The 18,775-nt window shown below is 36.7% G+C and overlaps 1 long non-coding RNA gene across 2 annotated transcripts; it reads left to right on the top strand.

Annotated features, from left to right (window-relative positions):
* Positions 1–1,775: 1,775 nt before the first annotated feature.
* On the top strand, positions 1,776–18,239 carry LOC144370291 (uncharacterized). Of its 2 annotated transcripts, none has more exons than XR_013430232.1 (4): positions 1,776–1,859; positions 9,451–9,699; positions 15,046–15,252; positions 17,943–18,239. It is a non-coding gene; the product is annotated as an uncharacterized LOC144370291 (long non-coding RNA). The 2 variants fall into 2 exon arrangements; XR_013430231.1 differs by having other exon boundaries at positions 17,452–18,239.
* The last annotated feature ends 536 nt before the right edge of the window (positions 18,240–18,775 follow it).

Raw genomic sequence — 18,775 nt, 5'->3', positions numbered from 1 at the left:
ATCCTTCTTTTGGCCACATGTACATTCTCATTTTCTTAATCCTACAAACTACTTAGACCACGAAAATCACCAGCTTTTAGTCTTATTATAACAAGTGTCAATAATATGAAGTCACCCTATGAGGCATGAATTTTCATGTGCCAATCTACTGCTGAACCATTTCAAGTCACTATTCCAGAGAAATAAAATATTTTAAGTCCTTTAAGATTTTCAATAATGAAACTAATGCATAAATGGCAGTTTATTGACCGTCCATTCAACCACAGACTCAATCCTAGCACAGGATGTCACATCTAATGTGCCATATTAGGTGCTAGAGTAGACTTGAGTTGTGTCACCCAAAAACATATGTTGATGTCCTAACCCCAGTGCCTATAAATATGTCCTTATTTGGAAATGGAGTCTTTTCAGATGTGATTATCTTAAAGTGGAGTCATTTTGGATTGAGGTGAGCCCAAATCCAATCATTAGTGTTCGTATAAGAGGGAAGTTTGTACCAAGTACCTGAAGTAGAGAGAAATGCATCTAAATATGGAGGCAGAGGTTGAAATGAGCCAAGAAACACCAAGAATTATAGAAACCAGCAGAATCAAGTAGAGAAGTAAAGAATAAATATTCAATCAGATTTCAATGAAAATCAACACAGCAAGCACTCTGGCCTCCTGAACTATGGGGGAATAAATTTCTGTGTTTTGAATCCATCCTGTTTGTATTGTTTTATTTTGATAGCCCAAGGAAACTCAAATAGGTGCCAATGCAGCATATCTACAAGGAACTATCACACAAGCTATTTCTTGTTTTATAAATGCAGAATGCTGTTTTCTTAGAAAGAGCCAACAACAGGCTGGGGTTGTGGCTCAGAGGTAGAGCACTCTCCTGGCATGCATGAGGCACTTAGTTCCATCCTCAGCACCACATGAAAATTAAATGTTCACCTACAACTAAAAAATAAATGTTTTTAAATTTTTTAAAGCCAACAAAAATATAATTAAAAAGGTTTTCTTTATTTTACAGAAAGACCAAAACCAGCTAATAGTCCCTTCAGTTATTGAAATTCTATAATTCTTTGACTCTTAAACCATGAAATTATGCAGTCAGGCAACCATACACATAACTGGGTCCTTGTGACTACTAGTGCAGGAGCCATTAGAATGCAGAATGCCAACCTTGGAGTGTGACCCAGGAAGTTTTCATCTGTGCTCCTGCATTAAATATCATTTGCTATTTCTTTTACCAAAGGAGAGTTTTGACCTGAATTATCCATCGTGCCTCTGAAAATAAGATTCAAGGAAACTGCATGAATTGCACAAACATAAACATAGTCCCAGTGTTCATAAAAAAATCCTACTTTTTCTCAGGAACTAAATACTTAAAATCTTTTAAAATAGGGAAACTTTTATATCTCTTCTGGGATGCATATTATTTCAAACCTTTTTTAAACAATAAGAATTGCAGACATCATTCCAATGACCATATTTTAACCTTGAACCAAATAAAAATGATTTAGTGTTTTCTTAGGAAGACATGCTTCCTATAAAATGGAAAGAAAAGAAATACAAGTATTTTAAAACAAAGGGCTTGATTTGTTTAAGACAAACAAAAACAAAGCAAAACAGAAAAGGTCTCACCCCCAACCAAACACCACAGAAAATGTCAACATAGCAGAAAATGTCAAAGGAGAAAAATTTTAACCTTTTTAAAAATCCCATTAATTTCCCACTGACTTTAAGAATATTTCCTCTTTAAATAATGTTTTCTTTCATCCTTTTCTTTGTAGGAAAGAACATGAATCAATCTGGCATTACCCCATAAAAACCAGACTTGCGATAAACTGTCTCTACTAAACTGCAGCAGCAGAGGTATGAAATCATTTCCCTTTCCCAGTGCTGCTTTTCCTTCAAGGTCCTTCAAGCATGAAAAAGAGATGACTCGCAGTCCAAGGTCTTTCACTACAGGCCAAAATGAGCCATAAGATCAAGTGTATCCTTCCCTTTGCCCAGAGCAATGGAGAAGAATGGAAGGGGTACCATTTGCACAGCCCCATGGGCACCCTCCCTATCATTGAATCTATGTTTGCAGCATCTCTACAATCCCTCAGGGCCAACAACGGATGAGGAACCAATTTGGCTTCATTACTTACTAGCCCTTCACCTTGGCTCCTAAGCCTTAGCTTCTTATCTATCAAACTGGATAATAATGCTACCTCCTTAATGTTTGTGAATGAGTCATAAAAGAATGAAAGTAACTGACATATAATAAAAGAAGCTCAGCAAACCACATGTGTGTGTGTGTATATATATATACAGACACACACACATATACATTGTTAGTAATACAAGTTTAGGATATAGAAAGTTAAAGAACATTTAAACTTTCCCTTCCAGATCTCTGTCTTCTCTAAGTATGTACATGTGTTTTTTTCCTACCCCATTTCTTGAAATCCTCATCTATTTTATTCTCTTAGCACTTACATTAAACACTCAAGCTCCAATTATGAAGTGATATGCCCTTCACAGATGAGAACTGATGTCTCAACTGAGACTGATAGAGATTTTGCCTCTTATTTCTAACAAGTGGTGAGAGGCATTCAGATCTCTGCATTAAGCCATGGCAGTGTCCTGGAGGAATCGATAACATGAATGAGGAGGGGAGCACTGGGTCAGAGACATGACCTCATGTCTGCTCACCAGTTGACAAGCACCTGGGCAATTAGTGGACCAATGGACAGACACCATGGCAGGAGTGTCCTCCCTGCCAAGACACTGGTGCTTGTTGGTCCAAGAGCCAAGAGTCTTGAGGAGTCTGCTAGTCCTCCAGTGAACCTAAGGAAGGCACCCACTGCTTTAGTTTAACCACAAACCAACCAAAGGAAGCAAGGTGACTTCTGAGGGCCTCCTTTAACTACCAATTAGTGTGTCAGTGAGCTTGCATCAAAGCTTTCGGGTTTAAATCAGTTTTCTTGATTCCTCTGAGTATGTGATCCATTAGCTCCATGTGAAGGCCTCAACTGTGTAAGATTTTCTTATATTAAGTCACAGTCTGTTTTTCAACTTTAAGAATTAATGTTTTTGCCTTCAATTGTGTTCATTTACCCAAAAATAAGATTGGCTTTCCTTTGGCAAGCCTTAAGATTATGCCCGAGCTTTTGTAGTATAAAACACATAAAAACTGAAGTGAATTCATGCATATTTGAAATAATGTATTCTTTAGGAAGATTCAATATATTATTTTTATAGTCAGTATTGTGTTCTAATAAATATCCCAGAATATGAATTTGGATTAAAAATTGTGAAGAAAAAGTATCTCAGAATGAAATTCTAAAACTTGTCATTCCCCCTCAACGACAAGCTAGTTAAGTAATATTTCACTGGTTAGCCAAATAGAACTTTCAGAATTCAATTATAAAATTATTTTTTAAAAAGCCACTAAATATTAGTGCACTGAAGAGAAATAATTGATTAAAATGTTGCAAGCTGCCTTATGACATTTTATGATTTTACTGTGTGAGCTGAAATATCATTTAAGGAAGAAAACACAACATAGGTTCAGAAGGATATTTCTGGTCATTAAGAAGTATGGTCTTTGTAACCTACAAAACAGGGGGAAAAAAACAACTATCATGTGAATGAAGTAAAACTGTGTTGGAATCCTGCATTATCTGGTTATAGAGACATGTTCCAATTGTGCTTGGTCTTACATCCTTTGTGAAATGAAGTCTAATGCTTCCATAATGAGCTGCAAATAAACTGAGAATGTTCTCATTTAGTTTCTTCTAAAGTTGAGGATTTAATGTGATGGTTAATGCTATGCCATGACTTTCATAAAAGAAGTCATTTATATAAACATTATAATTAGCCAAAACCACTTTTATAAAAATGCCAGTTTAAAAAAAAAAAAAGCACTACATCGAAGTGTTTATCACCTCAGGATACATTACAATTTATTCCATATGCCTCCTTTTTATGCAATATCCTTTGAACATTGAGAGAAAACTTTTAGAAAAACCATTGATTTAAATTTTTTTCAAAGAATAATTTTTAAATGTCATTAAACAAAATGAAAAGAAGACTTCTCACACTACATTGGTCACCCTTTTCAAAATGACGGTGACTAGATGTAAAACTTAGCTTATGGAAATTCTATTTTAAAAAGCGGAAGGAATCAAAGGCTTATTCTAAAAACTGTAAATGTTTCTCTGTAATAAGAATAATGCATCATGACTGACACTGAATGCTTTCAAGGTACCAGGTACAATGTCAAGTGTTTTACACATCATTTTGACATATCCATTTTGAAGTTGGAAAAAAAAATAAGATGCAAAATACTTCAGTAACTTTCCATGGAAACTGGTTAGATAAGTAGAAAAACTGGGGTTTGAAATCCAAGGTCTGACTTAAGTCTAGGCCGTTATGGGCTCTTTAACTGCAAGCTCTTCAGTGTAGATGTGGAAACAATTTAGGTCAAAAATAATCTTTTCAAATATCCAGCATCATGTGGAAAATTAATTTTCTCCTTAATGGTAATGGAAATTCAAAGCTGTCATTAGAAAGACAGAAACATTTGACCTTATTGCTCTATGCATGAAAGGATCAAGATAGGGGTTAGATTTCAAATTTCTTCTTTAGTTTGAATTCTGTCCTGCCTTCCAGCTACTATTATATTTCTTAGGATCTGCATTTACCCACCTCTTTTCTTAGCTGTAGCCTGTGTTTCCTTCTGTCTTTGTTTATTGTTGATGATTCTAAAACCTATAACTCAAGCTGCACCCACCCATCTCCTGGGCTCCACTTGCTGACTCCTAGCTTCTTTCTGTACCTCTCCCTCGCATGCGTCACAGGCAGCACATGTTAAACAAGTCCACACCCAGTCTACCGTGGCTCTTCAAGCCCACTTCCTTCCTCCAGTATGCTCTCCTTCTTGATCAATGCTATTTTTACCTACCAGGTCTCCCAAATCTAAAGCATCAGGTTTCTTTTTCCTCTACCCAAAATGTTTAGATAAACAGTTGATCATCAAATCTCATGCATTCTTCTTCCTGGGAGTTTATTACATTCATCATTCTTTCATATCTATGCCAGTTGAAGTGCTTAACATCTCTATCTAGGCTTATTGGAATAGAATCTTACAATATTTCTAAACTCTTACTTTCTAATTCTCCAGGTAATAGGAATAATAACTTTTCAAAAGATCAGAACTATTCATGTCACTCTGCTCCATAAAACCATCCCTAATTTCCGATTAACTGTGGCATGAGATCTAAACTCCTATGTAAGAGCTCCAAGACTCTTCACAACTTGGTTCCAACTTATCATTTCCCTACAACCTCATGTCTCTTCACCACTATTTTAATCACATATCCAACTGTTATCCCCAAAACTAGATGCTGCCACACCTAGAAGTTTTCATTCGTATTTTCTTGGTCTGTAATATATTTTCTTGCTCTCCTGTATCTCTATCTGAAATTGTTTTATTATCTTAAGTGATGTAGCTTTCCTGTATCTTCTCATACACTACAAGGAATCAACTGTAAACTTCTGATACATGACAGTAGAATTTATTTATGCACTTTGATATATCATACATAGATGGGATATAATTTTTCATTTTTCTGAGTGTACCTGGTGCTAAATCATATTGGTCATGCAGTCACATATATACATACAGTAATAATGTCTGTTTCATTCTACTATCTTTGCTATCCCCATATACCTTCCCCTTTCCTCCCACCACTTCCCTCTAGCTAATCTAAGATAATGCTGTTCTTCCTTAGTGTCCCTGCCTTATGATGAATTAGCATTCACATATTAGAGAAAACATTCAGCCTTTGGTTTTGTGGTATTGGCTTATTCCGTTTAGCATGATATTCTCCAACTCCAACCATTTACTGGCAAATGCCATAATTTTACTCTTCTTTAAAGCTGAGTAATATTCCATTAAATATATACACCATGTTTTCTTTATCTATTCATCTGTTGAGGAACACCTAGGTGGGTTCCATAGTCTAGCTATTGCAAATTGAACTGCTATAAACATTGATGTGGCTGCATCACTATAGAATGCTAACTTTTAAGTCCTTTGGGTATAAACCAAGGAAATGGGATAGCTGGTTCAAATGGTGGTTCCATTCCCAATTTGCTGAGGAATCTCCATACCGCTTTCCATAGTGGTTGCACCAATTTGCAATCCCACCAGCAATATATGTGTGTACCTTTTTCCTTATATCCTCACCAACATTTATTGTTGCCTGTATTCTTGATGATTGACATTCTGACTGAAGTGAAATAAAATCTTAGAGTAGTTTTGATTTGTATTTCTGTAATTGCTAGAGATGCTGAACACTTTTTCATATATTTGTTGATAAATTGTATTTCTTCTTCTGTGAAGTGTCTATTCAGTTTCTTAGTCCATTTATTGATTGGATAATTTATTTTTGGAGTGTTCAGTTTTTTTAGTTCTTTATATATCCTAGAGATTAATGCTTTATTGGAGGTTCATGTGGTAAAGATTTTCTCCAAATCTGTAGGCTCTCTCCTCACTTTACTAATTGTTTCATTTGCTGAGAAGAAGCTTTTTGATTTGAATCTATCCTATTTATCAATTCTTGATCTTACTTCTTGCGCTTTAGGAGTCTCTTTAAGGAAGTCAAAACCTAGGCTAACATGGTAAAGATTTGGGCCTATTTTTTCTTCTATTAGGTGCAGGGTCTGGTTCTAGTGATCCACTTTAAGTTGATTTTTGTACAGGGTGAGAGATAGAGGTTTAATTTCATTTTGCTGCATATGGACTTCAAGTTTTGCCAGCACAATGTGTTGAATAGGCTATCTTTTCTCCAGTGAATGTTTTTAGCACCTTTATCTAGTATGAGATAAACATATTTATGTGGGTTTGTCTCTGTATCATCTATTCTGTACCATTGGTCTACATGTCTATTTTGGTGCCAACACCATGCCGTTTTTTATTATAATAGTTCTGTAGTATCATTTAAGGTCTGGCATTGTGATGCCTCCTGCTTTTCTTGCTAATAATTTGCTTTAGCTATTCTGGGTTTCTTATTTTTCCAATATCTTTTTGAACCTGCTTTCCTATAGCTTCAATTATACTGTGTCACAATTGTTATCTTCCAGGACTTGTTTCATTTTCCCTATTAATTTCTAAAAGTAGGCAGCTATGTCTGAATTACACTTAACAATAAATATTTGTCAAATGAATAGCATTCATTAAAGGACTAAGTAGCAAACTTTCATGATGTCAGATGTTTTAACAAAGTAAAACTTTTTCAAAAATGATTACATTTTTTAAAGGTTTTCTTTTAAAATTTCATCTTATTTCTACAAAGTAAATAAGTAATTGCATTTGACATTTATCTTTACCTTAACTGTGTTTTAAAGAAAAGTTGGTAGTTATAAATAAACAAGCTTTTAAGATGTTTCTGCTAACCAAACACTACTAAAATCAAAATAAGTTTGGGTAAAAATGCTCCTCTTCATTTTTAACTTATTGGTAAATTTATTTTGTATTGAGTGTTGTTGGAAATTAGCAATGTGTCATTAGATTTATTAAGACTATATGTATTTATAATCTTAATTCAATTTTTCAAAATGATGTTAGGATAGAAACAAGATGATAAGATTTAGCATTGAAACCAAATTATCCACATCTAGTTAAAATCTTCATAAAAATCTTGAACTAAGATGTCAAATTTTCTGGTAACCAAAACATTGCTCTTAGCAGAAAGAGTAGTTTTTTTAAAAAAAAGACATAATTAGTAAAAATGGCAACTGAACCAGAATTTTAAGAAATTAGTGAAGACTTTTATTATAGTCCATTGCCATGGTTATCTAAATTTTAGATAAACAGGTAAATTTCAAGTGGAAATCCCATAGTGGTCTGATGGAAAATATCTTTGAATTAAGAAATTACAATATCTGTCAATAATTTCCCCACAAAACCATGAAGGGTCCAAAATTACTTCATGTTCTTTTGATTATACTTCTGTGCCTGAAAGTCAAACTTGAGTGAATACTTACCTTTATACTTCTTAGGCAGTTTGGTAAATGCTATGATTATAATCTTTGACTTGGCTAAACCTCCTCAAAAGCGTCATTCTAGAATGCCCACTTTCATCCATAATTTAGGCTTATAATGGGATAGTTTCATCCATAATTTAGGCTTATAATGGGAAGTAGTGCTGGGAAAACTGGATATCCACATGCAGAAGATTGACGTCTGACCCCATCTCTCACCCTGTATAAAAATCAACTCAAACTGGATCAAAGGTCTTAATGTAAGACCTGAAACTACTAGAGGAAAATATGGAAGATGATTTTCAAGATTGCTACAACCAATGAAATTTCTGTATAGGACTCCAAATGCAAAGAAACAAAAGCAAAAATCAAGAACAATTACCTCAATCTAAAAATAAACAATTGACAGAAGGAAGGGACAACCTACACAATGGGAGAAATATTTTGACAGATATACTCTGTACAGAGGGTTAACATCCAGAATATACAAAGAACTCAAAAATCTTAATAAAACATTCCATATAAAATATGGGCAAATGATCCGAATTAACACTTCTTAGAAGAAGGACAAATGGACAATAAATACATGAAAAAATATTCAAAATTATTAGCCATCATAGAAATGCAAATCAAAACTACAAAGAGACACAATCTTACCCCGATTTGAAAGGCTCTTATCAAATAATAATAATAACAACAAATAAGGCTGAGAATGTAGAGAAAATGATACTGTTAGAAACTATTGGCGAGATGTAAACAAGTTCAGCCACTATGGAAAACAACTTGGGGAGGTTCCTCAAAAAACTAAAAATTGAACTAACATATAGTCTATCAATCCTACTTCTGGGTATCTAGCCAAAGGATATGAAGTCAGCATACGAAAGTGATATCTGCATACCAACGTTTATTGAGGCAGAATTCACAATGGCTAAGATATGACACCAACCTAGGTATCCACCAACAGACGAATGGATAAATAAAAAATGGCATATATGCACAATGGAGTATTATTCAACCTTAAAGAAGACTGAAATTCTGTCATTTGTAGGAAAATGGGTGGATTTAGAGAACATAATGTTAAGCAAAATAATTCAAACACAGAAAAACAAGTATTGTGTGTTTTCTCTCATATGTGGAAAAAAAATGTTTACCTTAGTGTAGAAAAGGGATTACCAAGAACTGGGAAGGATGTCAAGTGAGGGTGGGAGTGGGCAAAGGTAGAAGAAGGGATATGATTAGATGTGATTAATGAAGAACATGTGTTGAATACACGTATGGAAATACCACAGTGAATCCCTTTTATTTGCAATGATATGTGCCAATAAAAATGAATATTTTTAAACAAATAGTAAGCACTTATGCTGGATCTTTATTTTAAAAGCCCTGAACAATTGAAAATGTTGATTTTTTTTCTTTTTCAATTCAGGGCAGATGATAAGAAGTAAAACATCCAATAAAAAATATGGAGATTAGGATGCACTTTTGGATTCCACTGTCTTCAGCCCAAACGGATGCATTTCTTTTAGTAAAAGAATCTATGTTTTCATTTATCAAGTGATTTGTTTATTCCAAAGGCATGCACAGTCTAATCCCCCAGCCTTTTACTAGGTTTTGATATGGAATGTCCCCAAAATCTCATGTACGGAGGAATAGGACTTTAGGCGATGATTAAATGGTAAGTGTTCTGACTTCATTATTGGGATTAATCCACTTGGTGGATTAATACATTTAGAGCTGAATGGACTATTGGGAGATGGGACCTACTTGGAGGAAGTAGGTCATGATGGTATGCCCTGGGGTTTATCTTCTTTCCAGCAGTCATTCATATTCATATGCATTCTCTCTCTCTCTCTCTTTCTCTCTCTCTCTCTCTCTCTCTCTCTCTCTCTCTCTCTCTCTCTCTCTCTCTCTCCCCCCCCCTCACTGATTGCTATGAGTTGAGAATCTTTTTACCACAACACTCTGCTGCTATGAAGTTTTGCCTCATCTCAGACCCAGAGAAAAGCAGCCAGTCAACAATGGACAGAAAGCTCCGGAATTGAGCTAAAATAAACTTTCCTTCTATGAATTGTTTGTGTTAGGTATTTTGTTTACAGCAATGAAAAGCTGACACACTAGGCATACCAAATACTGAAAAGAAATTTAGAAATAAGTAAAATGCAGCTCTTGCACTTAAAAATGTTGTGAAAACAGTTTAGATAATTACTTTACGTGTGAGAACAAGTCTAATGGAGGTAAAATGGAAGCTGTGGGAGCCCTGTGAAAGCGTGCACAACCCAAGAAGTAGATGAGAGGAGGGGCAGGTCCAGGAAACCTTTGCATACCAGATAATTTCCAAACTAAGTCCAAAAACATGAACAGACACGATCAGTTCAAAAGAACCATTCAAGGCAAAAAGATAGACCTAGCAAGTGAGGCCATACTTGGAAGTGAATTTGGATCAGAGTGGCTGGTCAATAAGGAGAAAGGCCAAGTAAGTAAGAATAACCAGAAAGAGACCAAGGGAAGACAGGAGCTAAAGCAAAACCATTTCCTGTACTATTTATCTTACTCCATTTTATATTGCTATAACAAAATACCTGAACCTGGGGAATTTGTAATGAACAGAAATTTATTGATGAACTTACTAGCTAAATTTATTGGCTAGAAACTGGGAAGTTCAATATCAAGGTGCCAGCATTGGGCAAGAGCCTTCTTGCTATAACATGATAGAAGGCACTACAGAAAGGCAGCAGGGGTGAGGCGGGAAGAACAAGAGGGGTTGGTCTTACTTATCAAGACAAAAACCACTTGTAACCCAGCTGCTCAGGAGGCTGAGGCAGGAGGATCTCAAGATCAAAGCCAGCCTCAGTAACTCAGCAAGACCCTAAGCAGCTTAGTGATACCCTGTCTCAAAATAAAAATAAAAAGGGATATGACTCAGTGGTTAAGTGTCCCTGGGTTCAATTTCTGTTGCCAAAAACAAAACAAAACAAAAAAACCTACTCTCCTGATAATAGTATCAGTCTCTTCCTAAAGAAAGAGACTTCATGACCTAAAAACCCCTTGAAGTTCTCAGTACCAGTACCATCACAATAACAATTAGAGAGAGGACAACATTCAAACCATAACATTTCACCTCTGGGCCCACCAAAATTCATATCCTTCTCACATATAAAATGTTTATTTATTTCATTCCAATAGCACCAAGTATATTAATTTGTTTTAGCATTGACTCAAAATTTCAATGTATAAAGTTTCATCTAAGTCAGATAGAGGAAAGGCTCAAAGAATGATTATCCTGAGGCAATGTCTCCTCCACCTGTGAGCCTTTGAAATTGGAATCACCTAATACCTCCAAACTCTAATCATGGGATAAGAACAGGATAGATATTAAAAATTCAAAAGGAAGAACAGGCAAGAAGACTTTGAATTTGTAAATTCAAACTCAAACAAGGTGAGCAATATTCAATCTGCAGTCTCAAGAATGACCCCATGTTCTTCCTCCTGTACATGGTATGGGGATTGGGCCTGAAAGGGATTTTGCTAGGCTTGGTTCACCCAGAAGCTCTCATACATTGGAATCTCATGCCTGTAGCTCTCCCAGGCTGGAGTTGCACAGTGGTAGCTCTACAGCTCTCGAGACTTGGTGGTCACTCTGTCCTTATGGCTTGGCCCAGGAATTGCCCTAGTGGGGACTCTACAATGGTTCCACTCTGTGACAACTGTGGACCTGGACCCTGAGGTTCTCTGAAGTATCATTCAAAATGTGGGTAGAGGCTGTCCTGGCATGTTTAGTTGGCAAAATCTGGACAGCACCTAGGTTTACTCCTTGTCTCTTCCAGAATGGTGGTCTGAGGAACACCTGGGCCCAGAACTGGGATATCCAAGGAGTGCTTCCCTGGAATGTAGGGAAAAGAGTCCTGAGGTACCTTTTGATAGAGCCCCAGGCCCATCCACTGAAACCACTCTGCCTTCCTAGAGCTTTGGGTCTGTGATGTGCATGCCTAGAAGATGTCCAAAATATCTCTGAGTCGTTCTCTATTATCTGGATGATAGCATCTGCTTCTTTCTGTCTACACTAAGCCCTTTGTCAAGAGATCACTTGCCTGCACCCCTGAGCACTTGTTTGTTCTTTACATGCTCAGGTTTCAAATTTTTCCAAATCTTTATTTCTCTGATTTCATCTTTAAATCTTTTTTCTCTTTTCTTCTTTCACTATATGCAACTCGAGGAAGCCACACAACACCCTGAATGCTTTCTTGTTGGATATTTCTTCCACCAAATATCCTAGTTTATTGCTATTAAATTCTGCCTTCCTCAAAATCCTTGGGCATGAACATAATTTAGTCTAGTTGTTTGCCACTTTATAGAAAGCATGACCTTTATTCTAGTTTCTAATACTTTGTTCCTCATAGTAAATAATGTCTAAGAAATCTTGAACTTCCAGTAAATCGCTCCTCTTCTGAGCCCTCATTAGAATTGTCCTTAATGCTCTGTTCATGGAAATAGAGGCTTTTACCAGCATTCACTTGAAAAATCGTCCCAGCCTCTACCCCCTATCCAATACTAAAGGCACTTTCCCATTCAGGACTTTGTTATGGTCACACTCCCCTCTGGTACCAATTTGCAATCCTAGTCCATATTGTGTTGCCATAACACAGCCCATATAAACAGAAACTTACTGTCCCTTGGTTCTGGAGGCTAGGAAATCAAAGATATCTAATACCAAGGTGACAAGATCTAGTGAGTGCTATCCTGCTGCATTATTTCATGGTTGAAATGCACTCCATAGTGAACAAGTAGAAAGGCAGAGAGAGAATACAAATTCATTCCCTCAATAACAAACCCACTACCATGATAATAGTATTAGTCCATTCATGAGGGCAGAACTAAATACCTCTTAAAGGTCTCACCTCCCCAAAGCATTAATATGGCAAATAAATTTCGATATATGTTTTGGAGGGATCATTCAAACCATAGCACCACTCTAAAGTGTTCTTGCATTATTCTGAAATAGACGGACCCAATGATATGTAGATGGTATAAATGATATAGATCCATCCACCAGGTATGAATTTGCTCAAATTTTGTGAGGTATTGGTCATATTTATCCTTATAAGTATTTGCATACACATATTACTTGTCTGTTTTACTACTTTCCTGCCAAGATAACCTGGAAACACTTTTGTGGCATTTTCTTCGTATAGAGGATTAGCACAATAAAGTGAGAAAGAAGCAAAGGTTTTGAGAGTATATCTGAAGGAATAATGCTATGATTTGCCTTTGGAATTTAAAAAGGCATAGAGAAGAAAGCAATAAGGAATAGTGAAAAAGTCATAGGATCTTGGATTCTTGGTCATGCTGGGATCCAAGGATTGTTGATAAATCAGGACACTCAAGGAGTGAGCGGTCAAAGTAGGAGGTGGTAATCTCAAAGAGATATCTGAAACTGAAATTTTAAATAGTTACACTGCTGTTCTCATATCTGCACTGATATCAGAAGCACTTCCCTCTCTCATGATGTAAAAAGGAAGCTCAGCTGCTGGACCCTCTCTGGGCCTTAACTCACTCTACCCCTATGCAAGTTAAGTGACATATAGGATCCATCTCAATTCCTCCCTCTCTTCTTTTTTCTGGGTGCACAGAGCCCTCTTCTGTCTTCTATGCTGTAAGGTATGTAGTCCCCTAGACCTGTGGTGGGAGGGAGGGGAAAAAGACAAGCTTGCTCCTTCAGCGCTGCTAGGGAAAGGATCAGCCTAATATTTGAGTTCAAAATTGGATGGTTGCATGATTTACAAATCTAATATTCCCTGTGAGAATTGGGTGAAGGATCACTGCCAAGAATTTGAAACTCAGAGTTGACTCTCTTCTGCAATATCTGCTTCTGAGAGGTGGTAGAATCACCAGCTAAAATTTTTCAATTAAAGTGAGCAAGCATTAGAGCCAAGTATGTAAACCCAGGAGTCATACAGGAAAAAACCTTTTCCCACATACCAAACTAAAGGGATGCATAGGGCTATTCTGAAGTTGAAAAGTGAATGTAGGATACGCTATCAAAACTATAATAAACCCATCATTAGAATCAGTACCCAGCACAGAAAAGAACATGGTTTCAGATAAAAACAAAGATTTCGGTTCTACCTTTTCCCCTCACTTATAAACTTTCTTAAACTCTTTTTCTTTTTTTCATCTGCAAGATGGGATACTAACACAAAACTTACCAGGATATTAAGAAGAATTTATTTCTAATTAATGTGCATATAAATGTATTGCAGCACCTTATGTTTACAAAATAACTACTAACAAGTAGATAACCAGGAAGCTGGAAGAAGATGCTTTCTTATAAAATGAGATTACTGATAGGAAGGAATTAGAAATGATCCTGCTGCTATTTAACCCTATACCAGCAAAAGAGAAATACAGCAAAATGGCCTTGATTGTGTACAGTTTGCTTCCTCCAATTGTTCATGACACGGGGAAGCTTAGTTGGTCCTATAGTTAAATGTGGACCACATAGGGAAGTAGAGCCTCCTAAGAGAGGAGAAAACTAGAGTTTGTGGAAATGGATGGGTTGACCTCAAGGAGTTGACCCAAATGTGTTCAAGTGTTAGTAGATTTTAGACTATGATTTAGAATTTTGACTAATTAAGAATTTAGAATTAGATTTTAGACTATAAACTAGACTTTAGTTTAAAACCTAAATATGACAAAATATGAACTCTGTCTAAAAATTTAATTTTTATTTTCTCAATCCTTATTGACTCCTTTGTCTTTACTGAAAAAAATTATGATCTTAAAGATCTTTTCAAATGTACTCAGCTCAAATGTACCCAAAATATTTTGAAGCAAGTCTATTCCATGTTTGATGATCCCTATGTCCTAATACTTATCTATTTAAAATAATTTAAATTAGAAATTCAAATAATATAGTAAGACAAAATGTTTATCAATATAACTATGTGTAAGATTAATATTGTCATAAAAGCAAGAGCACTGTTACTTTTCCATTTATAACTGACTGACTTCTCCACTGTTTCAGGCATAAGAGATACTGCATCCAGTCCTCTTTTGGATTCTCCTTGCTGCTGAAGAGAAAGACTCATTTCCAAACCAACTTGCTCAGGACTCAAAGACTGACAGGAGAACTCTAGCACATTACATAGTCCCATCAAGGAGACAGCCTGCTGTAGAAGATTCTCTTCCTGAGTCTGGGGCCCCATGGAAGTTCCATGCTTCTGGTGTTCTGGTAAGTTACCTGCTAACTCTGTATACCCATCTCTTGGTCTCAAAGGTGAACAGATTGAGCACTAGAGCACTAGAGTATGAAGAATAATTTTAAGCTAGACTGATAAAGGAACCAACTATGAAAACAAGAACTAGTGAAAGCGTTTGCCTCCCATGTTCAAGATTTATATTACAGAGAGAATTGGTTTAACTCATCTGTTGCCCTATTTGTCTTTTGATAACTGAAGAGGCTTCTTGCCAGTTTTGACACTTTTCTTACCAAAGCATGTTTTCACTTATTTATGTTCCACTCTAAGGCTATTATTTGGTAGCAGATGTCTCTTTTCTACCAACCTAGAAAAATTCACTAGGTACATTTAGTTTCTCCCTAGATTTCTCTAAAGATCACTTAAGTAAACTTTCTCTCTGTGTTTATTGTAATTAATGCCTCTTCAAGCATTTCCATTGGAACATGACCACATTATTATCATTGTCTCTCAGGTACAAAGCACACCCTTTCAAATTTGCTGACATCCTACACATTATCTACCATTTTATCCCAGGGACCTTTGCTGACAGACAGCCACTGTGAAAACACAACATGTAGAGATTCAGATTTATCTAAAAGATTTGAAAATTGTTTTTCTGTACAAAGGTAAAAAGTATTTGCTGTAGGATTTTTCCTGCCAATTCTGCTGCATATCATCAAACACACATTTTTTAAAAAAGAGTAAAACTATGGATCTCCCTCTGCAAAGTCCTAGAGATAATGGCTAACTGCTCCCAAAGAATTTTAAATCAGGATGGGACAGAGCAATATAACAACCAACTGAAACTTCAAAACCTTAAATCAATTTTGGGGTACAAGAAATTTCTTACAAGTCTAGAGATAAGAGAATAATATATTCTAATTAAAATATTAGTTACCATCCAGGAATTGTCATTTCAACTGATTACTAACATACCAGTAGAAACATTTGATAAATGGTACAACCGGCTGTTTTGGTGGCCTGCTCTGAGCCTCTGCCATCCCTGTTACTGGTTTGGTTGATATGACCACACCTAGTAGCTTTGGGGCACTTCAGCCATCAGTCCTCCCAACCATCATTCTCTGGAGGAACATCCATGAGTGATTGATGCTATCTTCTTTCACTTACCTCAATGATTATGGTCAATCATTGATGGGATGGGGATATAAAAGTCTGCCTCCTTTATCTCAAGTGGGGCCATGTCTGTGGTGCCATTGGCTTTTCCCATTGGGTCATGCTCACTCTAGATTGTTCCAAGACCACGTTCTGCCAGAGGTCCTCCTTTCTCTTCTCTTTCCCACTCAGATTTTACTCTAAAAGAGGTGCAGGACCCATGTATGCCAACTGGAACCAAGTTCCTAGTTCTAATACCTGAACACCGGGGCAGGAGGGCAAATGTAGTGCTAGATAAAGCAGTTTATCAACACAATAGCACTCTACTGTGAGAGAATTGCATGTTCTGGCAAGAATCCTGATCCCTTATTCCAAACCATTGTAGAATCATGAAAAAGTACTAGCTTCTATTACAAAAACTGCAATAAAGAACTGTACTGGCAAGGTAGAAACGAGTTAAAGGCTTACCAGTCTTACTAGAACTGAATATTCTATATAAATCCCCCGGACTCACAACTAATTGTGTTTATCAGAAGACCCAGATGATTCTCCTTTTTTCAGTGGGTCTGGTTTCTGATTTGCTGGCAGAACAGAAGGTGGAAACAGATCCTGAAGGCAGCAAGCTTTGCTTGGAAAGTAGATCTCTCTAAGGTACATTTCAAAGAGAGATCATGGTGAATGAGGCCAGATGAATGGAGCCCAAAACCCAGTGTAGATCAGATTTCATTAAAAATAAAATGTGTGGAGTTGGGCATGGTGGTGCATGCCTGTAATGCCAGCAGCTCAGGAGGTTGAGGTAGGAGGATCACAAGTTGGAAGCAAGCCTCAACAACTTAGTGAAGCCCTGAATAACTTAGTAAGACCCTATCTTACAATAAAAATTAAAAAGGTCTGGGAATGTGGCTCAGTGGTAAAGGACCAATGGATTCAATCCCCAGCACCAATATTTTACATATATTTAAATAATATATGTAAAATGAGCAAGAAAAATTAAGAAACAATTAAAATCCATTCAAGAAGATCAATGAGAGTAGAAAAAAATAATTCAGAACTAATCATCAATATCTTTTCTTCCTTAGAGAAAAGAAGCAAAAATAGACATTGATTCAATCCAGAGTTATTTGTTAGGACATGCCAGTATGCCATCTCACAGTCTTGTTCCTTGTTCAGCCCAGTCATGCTGGAATGGGAAATTAGGGACTTGGCAGGTAAACATTAGACTCTGGTAGCAGCACAGAGCAGAACCTCTACATGACCGTAAAAAAGCTCTTCCCCGCCAGGAAGGAAAACACTGTAGATGGAACTGAGTGTACCATAACAAGAGCAATTACAGCCAGAGCGATTGCAGCCTCAAGGATCAGTGCTTCTGTTATTCTGTCACAGAAGGAGAATTTTGGAGTCATTGACACATGGTGTGTTGGGAAGGAACATAATGTTGGCCCCAGAGAAAGGTGCTCTGCAGCCATGAAAAATATCATCCTCCTCCTAGCAACATCTGTCACCTTTGCTTATGCCCAAAGTGTGGATACTGTTGCTTTTCTCAGAATATATTTTAGACTTTCATTTTCAGCAAGATATCTCACACACATCGCCCATCAACCCTCTAAAAGCATTTGCTGAGACATATGGGAAGAGGAGTGAGGAGCAGCATATCATTGGAAAAAGGGAAAAAGAGCAGAGCCAAGATCAGTTCTCATCCGTGAACCCAAAGCTCGCCCAGGATGGAATCGTACGAGCAAGAATGTTGGCAAAATACATGAAATGTTAGTTGTTTCTCATAACATAAAATGCTTGACGTAGCCTCTGTCCAACTGTTGTCATATCTGTGTTTTAAAATAATATAAATCAGCACAACACATACCAAATAAAGCTCTCATCATTCTGCACACACTAGCAGCTCTCCTCCAAGCGTTATGTGTTATTTGTATAACCGTTCATGTTAATAATTTCTGTTCCAAATCCACTGGGCTTACTGTCTTTTAAAAGGGGGTGGGGGTACTGACAAAAGAGAACTGGTCAGATTTGTCTAATTCCTGGTTTTTCCTGTTAGAGTAAGTACCAAGGTAATACCACCCTTTCTGATCATGTGCTGACCATCATTCCTCCCTGAGATGGATTTGTTGTCTTTAAGAATGATTACTTTCTATTCATCAGCTGTCTTCCAATCTGGCATTTATCTTACTTCACTCACCAATGTCAGGGTAATGATGACACAAATGGTAGTGTAGGAACTCCTGCAGCGGCACTGCAGCTCTGTGTTGTGAGTGATTATTCTTTTCAAATTCTCTCTAAGAAAATTCTGTTGTTTTTAATTTTTTTCTCAGAACTTCATTTGCATAACTATCCTCTTGGATCAAGTCCAAAGCTGTTGTCCTTGAATGTCCTTTGGCATGGCTTCTCAGC

The sequence above is a fragment of the Ictidomys tridecemlineatus genome, chromosome 2 (genome assembly GCF_052094955.1).
Source record: "Ictidomys tridecemlineatus isolate mIctTri1 chromosome 2, mIctTri1.hap1, whole genome shotgun sequence".
Classification (NCBI taxonomy): domain Eukaryota; kingdom Metazoa; phylum Chordata; class Mammalia; order Rodentia; family Sciuridae; genus Ictidomys; species Ictidomys tridecemlineatus.
This window is presented reverse-complemented; position numbering and strand designations above follow the sequence as displayed.